Source organism: Petaurus breviceps, unplaced genomic scaffold (assembly GCF_028583685.1).
Source record: "Petaurus breviceps papuanus isolate PSGF00001 unplaced genomic scaffold, PetGlider_PUasm1.0 90881, whole genome shotgun sequence".
NCBI classification, from domain to species: Eukaryota; Metazoa; Chordata; class Mammalia; order Diprotodontia; family Petauridae; genus Petaurus; species Petaurus breviceps.
The window spans coordinates 11432105-11438518 of record NW_027187369.1 but is presented as its reverse complement, the minus strand read 5'-3'; the positions used below and the strand labels follow the sequence as shown (position 1 = coordinate 11438518).

Here is a 6414-nt window from a genome sequence, read left to right as displayed (position 1 = left end):
TAGGACTCCTTCCACATTCCTTTGACCAGAGGATGATCTTGAGAGCTCTGAAGCATGTGAAGGATGCTGTACTTCCAATCAGTGTACTAGGGGTATCCATAGTCAGCTGATGGCAGTGTCTGCATTGGGAGCCAATGACAGATTGGATCAGGTTTATGACTCTGCAAGGAGCCCAATAAAGAAAATATAACATACCTCGGGAGAATTTCTTGAGCATCTCACAAAGGGGAGAAAAGGACTTCCAGCTTCCAGGAGCTGTGAGTTCTACATTTGCCACACATGTTCTCTAAATTTGAGCCCACTTCCCCCTAGACTCTGTATATACTGGTAAAAGAGTTACAGACTTTTGGAAGGATGTCTTATATCACTTATTTTTGCTGTATCACTTTAGTAAATATCCCTTTCTTCTTAAGTCTGGCTGACTAAAATGATTCTCAGCAGATAATCTTGGGGGAAAGTACATCAGTGGAGGCTTGATCTGATGGCATTAGAAAGGTACAAGCAACCCCTGAGCAGGACCCCTAGAATCCTGAGAAGAAACATGTCACCATGCTTGAGGGGACTTGAATCATCGGTGTGAGTGAGGATCCACAGAGCTTTTATGGTCTACAAATATATAATAAATTCAACCTGTAGCTTTCAAGGCTGTCCTACTTGACTGTGATTCTTTTTTGCCTTTCTGTTCTCTTCTGTTCAGTTTTTTAAAAGGTCCTTTTTTTCATTACCCTATCTCTAGCCATCTTCTACTTCCCACTTTCACTCTGCCTCCCTTCCCTCTCCCCAAAAAAATAAAAGAGAAAGTCCTTATAACAAATACAAAGTTAAAGAGAAACAAATCTCAACATTTGCCAATATCCAAAAATTTATCTTATTCTTTATCTCTTAGTCAAGAGGTAGATAGCATGCTTCCTCGTCATTCCTTTGGAATTGTATCAGTCATTGCATTGATGGGAGTTCTCAAATCTTTCAAAGTTGTTCTTATTGTATTATAAAGTTATTGTATATGTTGGTCTACTGGTTTTCACTTTGCATCAGTTTATATAAGTCTTTCCAAGTTTTTCTGAAACTATCTATTTACTCATTTCTTATGGTGCAAGAATATTACATAACATTTAGATACTATAATTTGCTTAGCCATTCCCTTTTGTTTCTAGTTCTTTGCCCCTTCAGTGAGCTGATATATATATATATATATATATATATATATATATATATATATATATATATATGGAGAGAGAGAGAGAGGTCTGATTTTTTTTCATTGATCTCTTTGTTTTATAGGTCTAGTATTGGTATGACTGAGTAATTAGGTATATACAATTTAGCAACTTTGGGAACATAATTTCAAAATTGATTTTTTTACAGCTTGACCAATGTTGTATTAATGTACCTGTTTTCCTGTAGCCTACTACCTTCTTTCTAAGCTATGCATTTTCCTTGTTATTCTTTCTTCCTTGGTTGTCATTTTTTATAACTTTTTTTCATTTCTTCCAGATATTCTTGTAGTCCTTGTAGTCTGGACACTTTTTTCTCTGTTACTCTACTTGAACTTGTGGAATGTGTATAGAGAAGTCAGTTTGAAGCTTTTGTGGGGACTTATTTTTATGGAAGGAAAACAAAATAAGAGGTTTTTTTACTTTCATCCACACCTAAGTTGAATGAAGAATGGTCCACTGAAAAGATTAACCAACTTTCTAATTAGATGCAGCTCTCTGGAGAAAAAAAAATCATTTGGCTCAGTTCAGTTGGGACACTTCATAAAGATGTGAAGCCAGAATTTTTCTCATTCTATGTAGTTGTGCCTGTTGAGCTTTTCATTCTGCAAATGAGCACCATGGAGCTCAATGGAGGCAGCAGCATGCCATTTTTGCCTATGGCCTCCTGGAAGGTCAAGTTCACAAGAATATTGTCCCCTTCCCTTGGAAAGTCTAAACATCAAAAACTGTTTTTAGGATTTTTCCCCAGTCGTGTGGTGTGGATAATTGAAGTATGACACCCAGAATTTTCCATCATGGCCCATATATTCCTTGAACTTATTAGGGCTCTTCAGCTCAGCAAAGTTTGCATTCAAGCAACTTTGTAACTTGTTTTTTTAATGACCATCAATGGCACCAATCTTATTGATAAATTGCCAATCACTTTCTTAGTGATCAGTTTTAGCTCCTGCTTCTGCCCCTGCACCAGAGAAGACTCCTTCAATTCTATGAAGGGAAAGCAATAGGTATCTTCACCTATGAATTAAGATATCTTTCTTTGAGTCATGCAAAAGCATCTGTGCTCCTACATCTTTTGCAGATTCTTTCAAATAAAACTCTTCTTCAAGGAGCCACAGTTTCATTAACACGAGGAATGAGAATGTGTCCCTTTTTGTTCACCAAACAGCCCATCAAAGTTATGAGATTTGACATGGCTTCATGCACAGGAACCACCACTCACACCACAATGAAGGTATTTATCAGAGCATTCCACTTCTATAAAAAAGTAGTAAATTCCTCTGAAGCCAGACAGAGCTTCTTTTCCCCAAACCAGTAGTTGTCAAAAATAAAAATAGAATCCATATCTTTGAAGAAAGTATTTTTTTCTTGGTGAAAACTAAGTTATCCAGACCTTCAGAACCAGATTCCGCCAGGCCTTGATGACAAAATTTGACATCAACAGAGCTATCTTGATTTGTTTGTTGAAAAGCTTCTAGGGCATTTACCCAGTCAATTACCAATCCTTTGACATCAGTTGAATCCCTCCCATATAGCTTTTTCTGTGTCTTTCTACCAATGTGAAAGACTCACTGTTCCTGCCATCCTCCAGGGCTTCTGGTTGTACATCCAGATGTCCATAGGTACACAGTAGGGATCTGGGTCCAATCTGCCAAGTAATATAGAATGAAGAAATTATTTCTGAGCCATTGGGAAGTTTTTGTTTCCCAATGTTCATCAACTCAGTTGCACCAACTAGTTGTTTTATGTCTGAAACTGCTACTCCCATCATTTGATTCTGCTTTTTTCTCTGGTCATGCAGAAATGTTTTTGATTGCCACCCATTCTGCAAACTTCTTTATATATTGCTCCTGATGTTATCCATCAATGTGACTATACAGATCACTGAAGAGACCCGTTTTCTAACTCAATCGGTGATTTTGGAAATTCTGAGAAGAAAAGATTTTGCCCAATGCTTGAAATCCCCAGTGCGATGGGGTGGTTTCTGTGTCACAAGAATCCTTTTTAGTATAGTCAGGCCAGTGGTTAATTAGAGCAAAGGTCAAGATCAACATCACCTTAGAGGAAAGGATAAAGATGAAAGGAAAGAACTGCTTACAATTATAATAGCTATATTCCAATCTACGGAAACTTCTTGTATACTCTGAAAAATGGGAAACCACTAAACTTATCACTGTTACCTAACATGTAGCAAATTAAATGGCATTGGAAAGTTGTCAGAGATATAGCTGAAGCGAGCCTTTGTTTGAGACTAGAGAAGGTATCTCCTTCAGAGGCTGTGAATGTGACCATTGAAAGAGCTAAGAGTATCTGTTCAGTCCCAGTGACAGGGACTATCCCAAAGCTGAATTGGTTGACTCTTACTATCGTGGGATGGAACAGATGGGAGGAACAGCTCCTTTGTGCTAAAACCCAAAAATCCTTTTGCTCCCTTTCCCTTTTTTTTCTGGAGAGATACAGAAATAGAAGCCCATCTAGGAGCAGAACAGGACTCATGGGGAGGTGGATTCTTCAGCCTAGAAGCTGGTAATGGCAGAGGTACATGGTAGAGACACACATGCTCTCACTCATGTGGTTCAACAGGAGAGTTCATGACCCCCAGGTTCCTGGCCCCATACTTGAAGAGACAGTGGCATAACCTCTCAACTTCCTCTGGGGAGGGGAACCACATGGAATTCCAGCTTTCTGGAGGAGGATCAAGCATTCCAAATTCCAGCCTCCTGGAGAGAAAAGTGGTACAATCCTAGAATCTGACTTCTAAAGAGAGAAGGGGTATTTCCATTTGTAATAAGTGGAATATCTATCTATCAGGGTCCCCTGACATATAAGCTAGGTTACTTCTTTTCTTTAAAAGGCACTGAAAGTATCCTTACAACTTTAATTGGCTCAGGGCACTAAAGGCTTGGGCGTATTGATGTACTTTCCTGGCCACCTGAGTACAAAGGGACAGCAAGAAAAGATCCACCTCCTCCTCCCTGAGGCCTCTAACCAGCAAACCAGCAGCATGAATGACACTATCACAGAAAACGTGTGTTCAGCTCAATCAACACTGTTCCACATTGAATATCCTTTCCCTGCTGTGGCTAAGCAAACCTCCTTCCAGTTAATTACTAAATGGACTATGGGGGTCTCATTTTGTTCCAGTCTCAAACCTGAGTTCCAGATTGCTCTCCAGCTCAGTCTACTGCCATGGAAGTAGTGGACAAAGGATTGGTTTAGAATGCCTACCTGAAGAGGAAGAAAAATGATGAAGAGGAGGGTAGGTTCTGGGTGGGCACTATATTTCTGGTGCTCCTCCTGGAACATAGAAACAACTAAGCTTAGTATCTAGTTCACAATAATAACCAGTTAAAGTAGGCAACTATCAAACAGTTTCTTATTTTAATTAATTTATTCTGGCTAGGAAGGTATTAAGGGTAGCTAGATGGCACCATAATGGACAGAGTGCTGGGCCTGGAGTCAGGAAGACTCATCTTCCTAGTTCAAATATGGCCTCAGACACTTAACTAGCTGTGTGACAGGTAGAGTCAAGATGGCGGAGTAGAAACAGGACTTCCACCTCCCCAAATTCATATAAAAAGGGGATTCTGAACAAACTTTGGAGCTACAGAACCCACAAAATGACACAGAGAAGCTAATTTCCTGCTGAGGACAGCCCAGCAGGATGGCAGGGAGTAGCCAGTGCAGTGCTCTGGGAGCAGAGCCAGGCCCCAGAGTGGAGGTTTTAGCCCCAGGGCGGGTCTGACCAACCACTGACTGCAGGGACTTCAGATCACCAGCAGCTGTGATGGTTTCCAGAATTATCAACACAGAGATGCTAAGGACAAAGGGAGAGGTCAGTGCAATGTGGACTTTGGGATCCAGTAGTTGGGAGTGCGTCAGCCTTTACCCCCAGGGCAAGAAGCTGCTGAAGCGCCCTGGCACAGCCATCGCCACATGGCAGCTTCAGTTCCTGGCCTGCAGAGTGTAGGGGGACCAAGCACCAGTCTGAGGGGTAATCGCTCTTGCTTTAACCTTCTTGGATCTGGATTGCAGTCTAGGGTGGAGGTCCTGGGGTGTGTGTCCAGCTTGCCAGAGCATGTGGAGACCTCAGAGAGAGCACCCAACTAATACCTTTGGCAGCTGAGAAAACCCCAGAATTTGGGATGAAACTCCCCTGACTGGTGGCAGAGTCCTACTGTGGCAAAAAGCCCAGGGTTCAAGTGACTGAGTAGCGACATGACCAGGCAAAGGAAGCAAAATAAACAGAGCATCCCAACTCTACATTCCCATTTTGCCGACAAAAAGGATCAAAGCAGGGAACAGGAGGAAGACAGTGAAGTCAGAACTCCTGAACCAAAAGCTTCCAAGAAAAATATGAGCTGGTTACAGGTCATAGAGGACCTTAAGAAGCAAATAAGAGAAGTGGAGGAAAAATTGGGAAGAGAAATGAGAACGATGCAAGAAAATTATGAAATGAGAGTCAACAGCCTGACTGAGGAAAATAACACCTTAAAAAATAGACTAACTCAAATGGCAAAAGAGGCTCAAAAAGGCAATGAGGAGAAGAATGCCTTAAAAAGCCAAATTTGCCAGATGGAAAAAGAATCTCAAAAGCTCAATGAGGAGAATCATTGCTTCAGAATTAGATTGGAGCAAATGGAAGCTAGTGACTTGATGAGAAATCAAGATGCTATTAAACAGATCCAAACAAATGAAAGAATAGAAGGCAATGCAAAATATCTCACGGGAAAAACCACTGACCTGGAAAATAGATGCAGGAGAGATAATTTAAAAATTATTGGACTACCTGAAAGCCATGATCAAAGAAGAACCTAGAAATCATCCTTCAAGAAATTCTCAAGGAAAACTGCCCTGATGTTTTAGAACCAGAGGGCAAAATAGAGGTTGAAAGAATCCACCGATCACCTCCTGAAAAAGATCCCAAAAATAAAACTCCTAGGAATATTATAGCCAGGTTCTGGAGTTCCTAGATTAAGGAGAGAATATTACAAGCAGCCAGGAAGAAACAATTTGAATATTGTGGAAACACAATCAGGATAACCCAGGATCTGGCAGCTTCTACACTGAGGGATCGAAGGGCTTGGAATATGATATTCCAGAGTTCAAAGGAGCTGGGATTAAAACCAAGAATCACCTACCCAGCAAAACTGAGTATCATGTTTCAGGGGAAAATATGGTCATTCAATGAAATAGAGGA

The 6414-nt window shown here is 40.7% G+C and overlaps 1 pseudogene; it reads right to left on the bottom strand.

Annotated features, from left to right (window-relative positions):
* Nucleotides 1-1225: 1225 nt before the first annotated feature.
* Nucleotides 1226-4513, bottom strand: LOC138150606 (cytosolic non-specific dipeptidase pseudogene; annotated as a pseudogene).
* Between the last annotated feature and the right edge of the window lie 1901 nt (nt 4514-6414).